Source organism: Sander vitreus, chromosome 17 (assembly GCF_031162955.1).
Source record: "Sander vitreus isolate 19-12246 chromosome 17, sanVit1, whole genome shotgun sequence".
In the NCBI taxonomy this organism is placed as follows: Eukaryota; Metazoa; Chordata; class Actinopteri; order Perciformes; family Percidae; genus Sander; species Sander vitreus.
Window position 1 is genome coordinate 9002742 of NC_135871.1, and position 12948 is coordinate 9015689.

Here is a 12948-nt window from a genome sequence, read left to right on the forward strand (position 1 = left end):
AATGTTCACTGTGGGCTTTTTGTAATAAACAAGTAAGACAACTTATTGGGGGGGAAGAATCATACTGCAACACAGTTTGTGTTTTTCTACAATGTCACATTTAGGCTCTAATATTCTCCGGGAGAATGAATATATTTGTTGACTAACAGCATGGATAAAACTCTTAAATATTCAGAATTTTTAATCTGGTTTAACATTTCCACCCGTTTTATGCAAATTACAGTCTATTAGCATAATCTCATTTGAGAATACATCCTTTTAAAGTAAAAGATTATAACCTATTTTTTTTAAACACATATAAATCAAATGTTATATTGAAATGGTAATGTTTTAAAGTCTATGTGCTCTGCAGAAAAGAAGTGCATTTACATATATACTTTTTTCTTTTTTTTTTTTTGCATTAGTGGCTCAACACTACATGAAAGCTAAAACCTCCATGAGGGAAAACATCCAACAGCTTTAAGCAAACATGAAACATCCATTTAAAGAGCGACAATAAACAACGGCAAATATTTTCTTTGTGTAATTTTGCCCAACATATACTGTATGTACGTATACATCATTTCTACCCTGTTTCTCATACTTTTCTGATACCAATACTGTTGTTGACAAGATTAAATCGTTTTTTTCCTGGAGAGGGAGGAGAGAAGAGGAAAAGGTAGGACATTACCTCCAGGCATTTAAGTGGAAACGGGGTCTGTAAAAGCTTCAGCGAGATATTGGGATGGATAAAGATGTAAGAAAGAGCCATTATGCTGCTGAGGTGGGGGGGACTCTATCTCTCTCCGTCCCCTCCTCCTTCCCTCTTTACGTCTACCTTGAACTTGGAAGGAGTTCAGCAGGCCTGAGCCTACAGTCCAGACAGGCCTCTGGAATGCGAGTGCGGCCACTCAAGCCCGTCTGACCTGCCACCATACCAGCTCCATTTCACTGGGCTAACTTACCTATTCATTTACAATGGGACTTCAACTTTATCTTCCCTTGTAACACAACATTAACTGCCAAAGAGCTGGAAATGCATTATCAGCCCGCCCCAAAGCTTGGATTGCTTCCCTCATAAATAAGATCATTATACGAGTGGTAATCCCATTAAATAGATCATTTTACAAATATCTAAATCCAATTAATAAAGTGTTTTCAGAGGGGGTGCAGCAAACACTGCCTTTTAGAGAGCTGACATGCTGTGACTTCAGTTCTTTGTTCCTCACTCCCTTAGTAGCAAGGGCGATATTAATAAATACAACCCCGAGCCTGATTCACTCTTTCAAAGAAAGCTGGGATTCAGTTTGTGCTTGTTCTGATAGAATGAAGTGAAAACTCTACATTTATCAAATGAAAAGATTTAATTATTTAAAGTTAATTTTACTATGGGTTTGGAGAATCCCCCAACAAAAATGAACTTCCTTACCTTTCACCCTAGCTTGTATTGCACTTGCTTGCATAATGTGCTTATAGGATGTTCTTATGCTGTAATCCCATAAAAATCCATATCTGGACTGGGCCGCATGAGCTAAAAGCTTTTAAATAATTGCCAGATGGTTTAACAAATTAACCATTTATGGAATTAATCCAAACTAGTTTCCTAAATCATTACCATAACTCATCAGCGAAAGTGCCCTTCAAGTGCCCTTTAACTTTTGGACATGTGTTCCTGCATTGACCATGTCACTTTCTCTGGACCATTAGCCAGAATATTTGAAAGACAGAAGACTATTTTACTAATTAATTGCCCTTGCATAAACTAACCATCTGTTAGCAAAAGAGGCATTATAATCCTAAAGTGGATGCCCCTCAACAGCTTGTGTTTTTTTCCGCTGAACTACAGTAATAAAGTGCATAATCCGATAAAGGATGATATTCTAAGCTTTGATTGCGCCTGCAGTGGTTGTTTTACCTTTGTGGAAAGTGCGTCTGGCATGGTAAGAATGTCTTCGTATCTTTTCATGGTTTTTAATTGCCAGCTGAAGCTGTTAGGAAAACACTGCTGTGGTTAAATGAATTAGAAAACAGTGCCCCTGGGTGATGTTAACACGTTGCACTCTCTCATCCGAAGCGCATGTACTTTAAGGCAGCTGCCAGTGAATGATCTATGTGTCATTTATATGGCTGTTTATGGTACACAGTGAAGGAGACCACAGCTCTAATTATGGTTTTGAATGTGTCTTTCACTATCTAGATAACTCCTTTGTTTTGGGGTTTCATTTTAATAACTCTGAGATGATTTAAGTCACATTGGCAACAGTTTCTACTGCACTTCAACCTGTCAAAGAAATCACAAAGCCAAACATATGTCTGTATCTGCACATGTGATACCATTAGAGTGAAAAGCTTCTTTTTTTTTAATTCTTAGAAGCTCCATGTGTTCAGAGCAGGGAGGGAGCAGCTTTTAGCACTGCAGCAGACTACAACTCAGCATCCTAATGACAGCATCATTAGAAGTATCATAGCAGTAATTATTCTCCTCATCTGAGGGCAAGCCTACAAAGAGTAGCTGGTAAAAAAAAAACTGAAGGCTGAAGTTGAGACCAGCCTCCCCCTCTTCCACTTTGCTTTACCCTGTCTAATCTGTCTTTTTCTAATGAAGAGGAGGAAAGCGAGAACAGTGGAAAGAAAGAGATGTCAAGATTGAGGTCGGTCGCCCCCCTCGCAGGGTCAAACTCGAGGGGTTAATACCTGGTGTCCGACACTGCACATAAACTCCGCTGAGCTCATCACACTAATTAAACAGACACACATCCTCTCGGAGCTCCGATGGCCAATCGCTGCCAGCTAAAAAAGCAGTCCATTCATGGAGGTTGGCAGGGTGTGCATGTGGGGTGGGCTAGGGAAATGCTACCTGCCCTTCCTTAGTTTGATTAATGTGAAGAACAATGGCGCTCTTGTGGCCTGCCAGCCTCACTCCACTTGGTTCTGGTTCACTGCTCGAGGAGAGGGGACTGCATGTTCCAAACTCGTACCCCCAGACGAACCACCACCCAGCCTAACAACTTTCTCAACGACTGCTGTCTCCTCGACACCCATCTTCTCGTCCTCAGGCTAGTCATGTCAAAATGCAGTCCGAACAAAAGCACGACGTTTCGGAATGTATGTCATTCAAATAAGGCAGACAAAAATATATCTTCAATGACCTTAGAATTGTTATTGTGGTAATATATGCGATTACTGTTTTCTCAAGAGATCACTTGTGAAACTGTAACGTAGACTTTCTATAGGTGGATTGTCCTTTGCTACTCAACTGTCATTTATGTCAAAGAAACTGATACTTTAAAGTAAACAAATAACTTCCCTTTGCGCCACGTTTTTCTATGCAAAAAAAAAATATTATACCGCAGCTGATTCACAATTGTGTTAAAGCAGTTGTGTCAGGAAGCATCAAAACGGATATTTATATAAAAATGTCATGGATTACTTTTTTCCACAGACTTAACAGCCCTTAAGTGGATGCATCACTTAGGCCCTTTGTTTTGATGTTTCCATTATGTATTAAACTACTGTTTTGTGGATGCCTGGTCTAAGTTTTATCCTATATATCTGACCATATTTCTTTCTTTCTTATGGCATGAAGAGTAACAGACAGCTGGCAATACATTCAAGGGATAAAGACCTCAACGTCATCTCTCTGTGGGAGTGACAGCTTAATGTTACGTGTCAAAACTTGGGCAACATAATTAATTGCAGCACTACCTGAACTCACAAAGACTTGTAGAGCTTTCCCAATATTTTGCCAATACTCTCAGCTTCAGCTTTATCCAAACAGGGAGACAAATTTAGCCACCTGCGTGTCTCCAAAGCTTGACAACTCATCTCACTTGCAAATTGCAAGCATTTTACCCCCCTACAAAGAAGTCCGTAGAGGCTAGCAAGCTTCTCACCAGCCAAGGCTTGATAGGTCTTCACGCGGCTACGTGACACTTTGAAAACAGTGGAGACATTCCATAATACTGCAGGCTGGAAAAAGAACATGCAAAGTCCTAATGATGATAGTCCATATGGCCAAGAGCAAAGTGTTGGTCACACACTCTGAGGTGTTTGGAGAAGCATATATATGAAAAACAAACAATGACTTGTGCGTTGAAAGGCATGCAGTGAGGATTATGAACTCAGGTATGTTGGTTTTCTGTAAGATAAGGAATATAGAATAATTTTTTTTTTTTTAAGTAAAGCTGGTGACAAGCACACACACATACAGTCAGAAGAACTTTATTCACCAGTTGAAAAAGTGGCATAAAAAAAGTATTTTTGGTTTAAAGGCAGAGCAGTTTATAAATTACTGAGACATCTTGAAACCAGGTCATTTGATTAGATTTACTTAATATTTTTAAGGATAGCATTATTTCGGCAGTAAAGCCTAGTCCACAACACCTACACAAGTATTTTTTTAAACCTAGCTTTTTCTCTGCATTTCGGCCTTTCGTCCACAAGCAAACTGCGTTTTAGCCAACTGAAAGGGATCATTTGGAAAACTCCTTCCAGGTTGAAGATTTTCTGTAACTCTCTCTTGACAGCGCTTCAATTGTGTTTTTGTGTTTTCATTTGGATGGAGATTTTTTTTAAACAATGCTTGTGTGGACAGGATTTTTTTGGAGAACGAAAGAGGGGAAAACCCTGTTTTTAAAAATACCCGTGTGGACTATAGGCCTAAGTCAACTCATATGTGAATAGGCACATATTAATTGAGAATGAATGTTAATGGAAGAGAGATTGAGGTATGTCTGGTACATTCACATAGAAAATGGTTATCACCAGGAAATGGCTGATGGGACTCTAGATGTAGATGACTTAGCATGCATTACAAAAAAAGAGAAAAAGAGAAAGACAGAGAGGGAATGAGGCGAGAGAAATTTCAATTCATTTCATTTAAACTTATTACTTTGTATTTTATGGTATTGTAATCCTCTCTACGAGCAATTTTGTAATAGCATGAATCATTATTTATCTCAGATAATTAGATTAAAGACCTTTTACATTTTGTCTGGTACAGAATGCCCATGGAGCTTCTCTTTTCACAGTGAAGAAAAACCAATAGATCTTTCCTGCAGATCACTTTTTGTAGATTAAAGGAGTGTTATTAATTGGTCAATTGGCTAATTGTTCTTTTTCTTAATTAGTCACTGCAGAGGAATTACGGCCTTTGTTCAGTGACCCTCATTGACAGTAATGTGCTTGTCACATTAGTAAGGATTCACACACAGCAAGCCACATTCAAGCCAAAATCTAAATGATTGGGCAGAAATATAGTATTGTTTATTTTGAGAATCCCAAACTAAATGGAACAAATCATGGATCATGCCACTGATCCTGCCTTAGCCTGCCTCTCTTAGTTATGCTATTATAACTCTAGACTGCTGGGGAAGTTCCTTCCTTCCAAGGACACAATGAGCTGCTCTCTCTTCTCTCTTTCACTTGTTTCCTTTTGTGTCCATCATAGTCCCAGAAATGCTTGTTACTAACCTAGCTCTGGGGAGTTTACTCCCCGGAGTCCTTATGTTTCTTCTCCACCCAGAATATCGCCTTGGAATAGGGTGGCAACAAGACCTGGGTCTTGGGTGCAGCTGTCACTGTGGACCTACTACACCAAGCTACGCTCTGCGATTCCCTGCATTGTCCGGCTGCATCCTGCCGCGTCCACCCATGCTCTGCTGTGCCACATTACACCCCGTAACGCCCTGCTGTGTCCTACTATGACTACCATTGTGGTCACTGTTCCATTATCTTTATTATGACTATTATTGCCACTGTTCATCACACCCCCAACCGGTGCCATCAGACACCGCCTACCAAGAGTCTGGGTCTGTCCAAGGTTTCTTCCTAAAACAGAGTTTTTCCTTGCCACTGTCGCAGTAGCTACTGCTAATGCTTGCTCTTGAGGCAATCACTGTAATAGTTGGGGCTTTGTAAATTACAGAGTGTGGTCTAGACCTACTCTATCTGTAAAGTGTCTCGAGATAACTCGTTTATAAATAAATTGAATTGAAATTGAATTGAATTGAATCCATAGCATAAATCGTATCACCCAGTGGCGATTGCTAAATGAAGATAGCAATGAAAACTCGCATTGGAATTACACTAATCTTCTGCATATAGGGAGAGGACAAAACTACATTTATTTTTTTTCATTTTGTCTAAGCAGACAAGCTGTAAGAACATGTTTTATGTGCAAAGAAATACCTACTGTGGTATTTGTAGGATGAGGAAAGGTTGCACATGTTTACATTCACACCTGGGAGCTGACTGGCATTCAAACTGGTATGCATAGTAAGTAGAAAATAAAGGCTAGAAACTAGAGATGCGGTGTTGGTGTTGCTGAAGCTACTTAAACTACACTGTTTCGTTTATACAGAAACAGTACTGCTAAATTAGTCACAGTGCACATCTGCAATTAACAACAAAAAGGACAAAAATCATATCCTCCTTGGTAGAAGCAGTATACAGAGCCTTATATTTGGTTTCTCCAAACACTGTCTGTAATACTCAAAATAAATGAAGCAAGCACACATATGTAAGTGCCTCTCAGGTCTTAACTAGTGGTCCCTGGCATGATTTACACCCAATGTTCCTTCAGAAACTACAATATTTCTATCACTACAAGCACAGCAAATCTGAGGCAATTTTTCTTTTCACAAACTATAAGTGGGCAGCAAATGACTTTAGTTGTAACCAAAATCAAATGCTATCCAAATTCAAATCACCATGAGAAACTCATGAAATCTGCAGTGGCATCTGACAGCATTAGCCCAAATGAGGTAAGCAGGGAAAATGTTTAATAAAGTTGGCCTTGACCACTGGCTTCAGTCCCTGGCCCATCTAGATGAGTGTGGGCAGGGAAAGCAGCATGTTAACTAGGGTAAAAAAAAAGAAGCTCTGCAAAACCTACTTTTAAAATTAAAAAGGATCAATCACTAACACTATGTTGGAGAATTAAAGCTATCTGCTAAAAGTATTCAGATGGAAAGTGACAATTACTATGTAAAAGGATCCCAGGTCTGATCACTGAGAGAAAGATTGTCTCATGTTGCAGGATAGTTTCAGCACCATCGTTTGTTTATCTTATGTCCTTAGCTAAGGAGAAAACTACCAAGTTGAGTATTTTTAACAAACCTCTTACACTTTACTACAGTTACTATTTTAACGTATAAAAAAATACACTTGTTTCTTATCAAGCTAAATCACAAAATGGCTCTGTGAGCAGAGAGAGGAGCGCCCCAACATGTCCTGATTGAGATGATGAAGGTTTGCCTTACACTCAGTCATATTTCAGACAATGGATGGGGACATTTAGACTCACACTAAAAGACAAATTCAAAATAAATCCAATTAACAGTGAAGAGCACAGTTTCTCCTCAAGTCAATTTGTTTGTCAAATTGCTGCATCTCCTGCCCTTCATAGATCTGTCAGGATTACAGACTTTAGTGTGCTTTTCTAAGATTTACTTGATATCTGGGTATTCATGTTTAAAATTTACATTCGGCTATCTCTAAGTACAATTTGGTGGCACCAATGTACACAGAGGCTTAGCACTGCTCAATCAAATAAAGCTCTTTTTATATATACATTTTGGTTTCGCATTTCAAATGTAACATTTTTACATTAGTTGTTTGTCTTAAAATATTGAGATGACATGTAACCAAGGACATTCTAACTAAAGTGAAGGTGGTGGCAGGCAAAACTGTTGTTAATTCTCTGAAATGTCTTACTTAGCCCAAAAACAATAAGCAGACTGAATCCTGAGTCCCTTCAGTTTCTTTCAGTACAGCGTGCAGTGATGTCACATCCTCCTGGCTGTGCCTCCTACTGTAAACTGTCCACTGCCATCATCTGTAAGATGATCAGAGAACGCAGCTCAACAAGGAGCTCTGTATGAGAGACCATGAAGCCAGACACTCAAAGACATTGGCAGACTTTGCTGAGCTCAGCACAAATATACAACACGCTCCCCTCAAACCTGGGCTTGTTTAGCTGCTGGCACCCGAAGGCATCAGTCAGATGTATGCCAGCTGAGCTGAAATGTGCCCACAGAGTACACACTGAAGCATCACTACCAGCATTCGTGCCCTCACCTTGTCTACCTTGGCACTTTTAGAGTTTGATGGAAAAAATGGCCTATTGCAAACGACAAGTCAAGTGCCAGACAGCATATTTATACATCTTAATTAGCAAAAATGAAGCCCAGTACCTGCCAACGATCTGATGCCAGTGGTTACTGTGTCGTGTTGACTAGAGTGTGTGTCTGTTGTTTGCCTTCTACTTAAATGAGAATTGCACAAATACAATAGGTGAAAGGATCCTGTGTTTTGCTAAAACCATTAGATCCGATAACAAACATGTAACGATAATGAATCTTTAAATGCAGGTAACACTGTAGAATGAAAATGTTTATTCAGAATGAGCCTGTTACATCACTTAGATGCTACATAACTAAGCTTATATCTGGAGAAAGTTAAAACCTGCAGGCTGGAGCATGCCTCAGATTTACAGAAGATTAAGAATGAGCAGGAGATGATTATTAGTTGCTCTCATAGTTTGTCAGGTATCAGATCACTTCTTTTGAAGGACCTGTCAGGACATGGTGAATGACTAGAGCAGATTCTCACAATGTTTTGTTTCAAGCCCCTGTGATTTGAGGCCGTGTTTGGATGCAAACATGTTCAGATCTGTCCTCAGCGATAAGTTTGAGCTTTGCACAGTGGGACATTCTTTATGGAGGTAATGGAAACAAGTTGCATGGATTTTTTACCGTGAAATAGGCTACAGCCATTCTCCTGACGTCTGGATTTATGGCCTGGTAATTCCCCTCTGGAGTAATTTGGCTGGTACATCTGCAGCTTAGCAGCATTCCTGCAGAGCTCTCCTGTGCTGTGAAGTCAGGAGATGACTGATTGATTGATTGTATTACTCTAGTTTTAACATGGCTTTACTGAGCTATTGCAGTGAAGTTCTAATGTGATCTATCCACTGTAAACTACAACTGCGCTTGACGTAAGCAGTGAGCAGCCTGCCTGCTGCTGCTGGGTTATCCTGCTGTGATGATCACAAACCAAAGTTAAATAGGGAACTTAGCACAATAACCCACAGAAATAACAATACACACACTGACTGTTGTTTTTTTTCTTTAGATTGCGGGAAATCTGACCTCCTTCCACACAGAAAAACATATGTAGAGTGCATTAAGTTCAATCCAGAACCATTAATAATATAGTATCAGGCAATCTTCTGCTTGATCATAATATGTAATTATTCACTGTTGATAATGAGATCATCAGCTAGAACTTCTTTGCTTTCAAACTAGTGATCCCTCTACAAGCTCTTTGTGATGCCAATTACAGGCTAAAAATGACTGAATGTAAACCTATAGTCTGCTGACAGCTCATGTTTCCTAGTTTTTAGGTGATAAGTCCCAGGCACGTGCTGCTCAGACAGTGAAAATGATACCAGTCGCTCACCAGCTTGCTGAGGAAACACTGTGGTCCTACGAATTGGACCTGTTCCCCAAACAGCCAGGCCTGCAAAAAGCACAAAACATCAAAGTTTAAAAAGGGTCTAATGCACAGGGTGTAATCTGACTTGGGTAAAAGTGAACTTACTTGATGAAAATCTACAATTCTTTAATGGTACTCTACTCATTTAGTTGATCATATTTAAGGTTAAAATTATGCTAACCTAAAAGTAATGCGTGTTGTCATTACTGTTAGAGTTAACGTTATAGTTTGTTCCCTTATTTCTAACATAAATTTAGTTTTATGAACATTTTGAATTAACAATATTACGTAACGCCATTTGGCCAATTGTTACCTCACTTTGTTCATTTTCATAAGTTTAGCCATTCAACTTTCTGCAAAATTAGCAATACATTCTAGCTAGCAGCAACGTAACTAACGTTAACTATAACGTTACTAGCTAACCCAAGGCATCTACCGAAATAAAAAAAGAGACTCCATTAACTAGCTAGCTACTGTAAAAGTAACTACTCCCTCTCATTTAATATACAGTAGCTAGCTAGTTATCCTCTGACCTCTACCATAAAACAGAGAAAACATAGCTAGCTCACATAGTTCACATGACATTACCGTTATTTAATACAATTTTAAAATACAACTAACGTAACTGCACTTAGTTCATTTTAATTTGTTTTTAGCCATTCAACTAGATAACAGAATTAGCTAGCAAGGCTAATTAATGTCTAGCTAGCTAGCGAGCAGCAACAACCATGTGAAATGACAGCTATAGCTTGTTTGCAACATTAGCTACGTTACCTTGATATTAAAGCCAGATATTATACAGTTTTGAAGTAATATTACATTTTGCATTTGTCATATTGCAGAAGAATATCAGTAACGTTAGGCCAATCAGTATTTTTAACTTAGTTGCTTTATAGGCATGTAGTATCTGCTTTTTTATGTGCAGTAACGTAGCTAGTAGCTAACAGTAAAATTACGTAAACTAGCTAGCTATAAGTTAGCTAAATCGGTAAATAGGATAAAATAACGTTAACTGACACCATAAACACTATTGTTTGTACTACTAACGTACAACTCAAACAAATAACGTTACAAACTCAAATACCTACAGGAGGGGTCTGTAAACTGGCCTAGCTACTTTATGCACAAAAAAACTGAGCTGAGGTCTGAGCTGATATCTGAACTATCATGTTTGTCACAACACCAACGTTATACCTGTATCCTGTGGCCACTTTTTATTTTATCTCCACTGTTGTGTGTGGTCTTTCAAATCTTTAGCAAAAGAAAAAAATGTCACGTTATTATAAGTTATTTTGTCCAATGACATTCAGATATGGAAAAATAAAAAGACTGTATTCAAAATGTATTCCATAACATATTTAAAAAAAAACAGGATTGTTCTGGACTTTTAAAATAAAAGTTTTTTTTTCCATGCCAGAATTGGTGGCAAATAGAGTAAGACACAAGTCCCAGGGGGTTCAATAGTGGAATGTAAAAGGAGAGTAAAAGTAATCTCGTATTTTATCTGCTTTTATATGTTTAACTGCTTTTTTTTTTTTTTTAAATCGTTTTTAGTAAAGCACTTTGAATTGCCCTGTTGCTGAAATTTGCTATACAAATAAAGCTGCCTTGCCTTGGAATTGGTGGGTCAGGGTACTAAAGGATAATCCGTTAACCTGTTACATTTTTATAAATAAAAATAAATACTTTTTTTTAAAGATCAGCACATCATTACTGAATTCTCTAACAATGATTCACTGACCCTGTATTATCTGAGCTTTTGACAAAGCCTCTTGATAAAAGCTCTGACAGTGTGTGAAAGCAAATAAAATGTTTTACTTATTTTTGTTTTTATTTCATTTATACTTTTTAATGGGTAAGGATAAATATATATATATATATATATATATATATATATATATATATAATTATTTTTTTTTTTTTAAAGTACAGGATAAACTTTATTGACACCCCCTTTTGCAGCTATTAGTTCTAGTCTGTATCCTTCTCCCTTGTTTGCTGTTCAATGTTGACAGACTCCCTTTTTTCTCTCGTAGTCAAATGGCTTTGTTCACCTGATACCAGACGCGTGGCAGCTATCAGAGGAAGACAATAGCATCAATACAATGCACAACGCTGGGACCTGCAACACGTTTGACACCTGATTTATCTCAATCACCTATTCAGATTAGTTAACTATCCAACAAAGAGTCCTGCGTTGGAGGAGTGGGTGGGGTCTGATACTCTAGGGAGTTTGAGGGGTTAACCTTGACATCTGGCCCCCGATCATCCAACAAGTTCAGACCAGCTGCCCAAATAGGTCTGTTTTTCCCCCTAAAAACACCTCATCCATCTGCTGAATTTCTCCTCATATAAGTTTCTCCATGATTGCCTGAGGCACTTCCATTCACAGACACGTGCGGGGTGACACTGATCCCTGCTATGACGCCCATCCATATTTAAAGGGGAGTGCAGGTGACCTGTGGGTGGCCCTCTTTGGCACGCTTGGGCTCTCCTGCACCCGCAGACTCTTACATAAAACGTTTGCTGGATATTTCCTCAAATTACAGCCATATGATATAATGCACAATGAACTAATGGGCTTTAACCTAGAAGGCACTCAGATGACACGTGCCGTACAAAAGCTGGGATCTGTGAAACTGATCTGTTGATGAATGTGTAAGGATGACAATGAGTATGCCAATTAGCTTATGAATACAACAGGTGACACCTACATAAAGCCCAATTACACACTTATTTGTGTTCGGTGTCTCCCAAGGCAGACTATAAGTTAACACAGGAAGATAAAAAATTAATCATGATGCATGCTGCCAATTCTGTCACCAGTAACAATAATCTCGAAATGAACTTCATGAACATGGCTGCATCTAACTAAGTTTAACTGAATTATTCAATCAGCATAGGTGGTTCTGTCACTTTGTCAGTCATCTGTAGCATTCAAAGATTGTTTCATTTAAGAAATGATGTTGTCAGTAATTTTATATTTTCCTGGCGTCCGTGGTTACCACTGCTATGGTAAGAGTGGCAGCTGCTGCGGTGTAGAGGTGCACCTCTTCAGGGATTACTAGATTGAGATGACACGGGAGAGGTCATGTTTTAACCTGCTATGTGGCGGGGAAGCAAACCGATCCACTATTTGAAAGCATCAGCCACTAAACAAGTGCTTCTTGTCCCAAAAGACTTCACACAGTCTTGTTGCACACATAGGCAAATTAGAGTAGAGTTTTAACGAGCAATCTTGCTACTCAGTTGTCAAACGATGCCACTTCTCTCTTTTGCCAGGAAGGCATGGGAACTTCTCCAGAATAAAAGGAAGAGCTGCTTTAAGCAAGGAAAAAACAAAAGCTTTGACACAAATCAGCACAATTCAACACTAATCATGGTTTAACTGCCAGTGAGATCAGAGTAAATGGAGAGCGGCTTTTAATTTATCCGTAAGAATGATTGAACAGGTGTTCCACAGCTGAAAAG

General features: G+C 38.8%; 1 long non-coding RNA gene across 1 annotated transcript in view; it reads right to left on the bottom strand.

Moving 5' to 3' along the window:
• LOC144532788 (uncharacterized) overlaps positions 1–9503 on the bottom strand; it is an 83777-nt gene extending 74274 nt beyond the window's left edge. The window contains exons 1-2 of the long non-coding RNA XR_013503374.1: positions 9442–9503; positions 8736–8854 (exon numbers count right to left, since the gene is read on the bottom strand). This is a non-coding gene — a long non-coding RNA (uncharacterized LOC144532788). The remainder of the gene's footprint in view (positions 1–8735; positions 8855–9441) is intronic.
• Positions 9504–12948: the final 3445 nt, after the last annotated feature.